The sequence below is a fragment of the Chrysochloris asiatica genome, unplaced genomic scaffold (assembly GCF_000296735.1).
Source record: "Chrysochloris asiatica unplaced genomic scaffold, ChrAsi1.0 scaffold00035, whole genome shotgun sequence".
NCBI classification, from domain to species: Eukaryota; Metazoa; Chordata; class Mammalia; order Afrosoricida; family Chrysochloridae; genus Chrysochloris; species Chrysochloris asiatica.
Genome location: NW_006408553.1, coordinates 2343956 through 2345528, shown reverse-complemented (window position 1 = coordinate 2345528; position 1573 = coordinate 2343956). Strand labels below are relative to the sequence as shown.

At 38.9% G+C, this 1573-nt stretch overlaps 1 protein-coding gene across 2 annotated transcripts in view; it reads right to left on the bottom strand.

Annotated features, from left to right (window-relative positions):
• SLC18A1 (solute carrier family 18 (vesicular monoamine transporter), member 1) overlaps positions 1 to 1573 on the bottom strand; it is a 32789-nt gene that overhangs the window by 16573 nt on the left and 14643 nt on the right. The window lies entirely within an intron of this gene.

Sequence of the window (1573 nt, the reverse complement as noted above, 5' to 3'; positions counted from 1 at the left end):
GGCTAGGTTCCCCGCCCCCCCCCCCTTTTTTTTTTTTGCCATAAGCCAAACACTCTGTTCTGGAATCAGAAGTTCAGTGTCTTGGGCTGGGAACTACTTCTTAGAGAGCCTACTCATAGAACAGTCATATGCAACACCCACATTGAGGATGAAAACCAGGTGTATTTCAAGAGCCTAGACATAAGGTAGAAAATAATATGTTGTGATCCAGTCAGACTCTTTCCCTTATCTTATATTGAAAGATCTTTTAGTCAAATCAAATCAGTGAGTACTTATTAAGTGAACACAGTGTGCAGCTGTGTTAAAGCTCTATGTGCTGACTCATAAATTACCCTGTGCTCAATAAAACAAAATTCTGCCCAGTTCTGCGCAATCCTCACAATTGTTATGTTTGTGCCCGTTGTTGATGCCACTGTGTCAGTCTGTCTTAGTAGGAGTCTTCCTCTTTTTCACTGATCTTGCACTTTACCAAGTCTGATGTACTTATTCAGGAACTGATCCCTCCTGACACCACATCCAAAGAACAAAAGATAGTATCTTGCCAGCCTCACCTCCAGGAAGCATTCTGGCTGTGCTTTCTCCAAACAAATATGTTCTTCTGGCAGCTCATGGTATTTTCGATATTCTTCCCCAACACCACAATTCAAATGCATCACTCTTCTTTATTCATTGTCCAACTTTCATATGCATATGAAGCAAGTAAAGATACTATGGCTTGAGTCAGGAGCCCCTTAGTCCTCAAAACTACATCTTTACTCTCAAATACTTTAGAGATCTTTTGCAGCAGATTTGTCTAATGCAATACATTGTTTGATTTCAGGGCTGCTGCTTCCAGGAGCACAGGTTATGGATCCAAGTAAAATGACATCTTTAACAACTTCCATCTTTTCTCTGTTTATTATGATGTTATTTATTGGTCCTCTTATGAGGATTTTCATTGTCTTTACATTGAGGTGTAATCCATCCATACTGAAGGCTGTAGTCTTGGATCTTCATCAGTTAATATTTCTAGTCCTCTTGACTTTCAGCAAGCAAAGCTGTGTCATCTGCATATTGCAGGGTGTTAATGAGTCTTCCTCTAATCCTAATGCCATCTTCTTCATATAATCCAGTTTCTCAGATTATTTGCTCAGCACACAGATTGATTAAGTACGGTGAAAGGATACAACTTTGGCATACGTTTTCCATATTTTAAATCACTCAATATTCTTGTTCTGTTCTAATGACTGTCTTCTGGTGTATGTACAGGTTCCTATGAGCACAATTAAGTGTTCTGGAATTCCCATTCTTAACAACAGCACTTAACAACAACAATAACAACAATGTTACTCATGGCTTGTCATGATCCACACAGTCCAAAGCCTTTTTATCATCAATAAATCTCAGGTAAACGTCTCCCTGGTATTCTCTGCTTTCAGCTAAGATCCATCTGATATGAGCAGTAATATCCCTTGTTCCAAGGGAGTGTGAAATACAGAGAGCATCTAGTTCACACCATTCAAGAGGTTCAGTGTATTAGAGACCACTACATACAATGTGGCTTCAAAAGTTCATGGAAGAAAAAAAAAAAAAA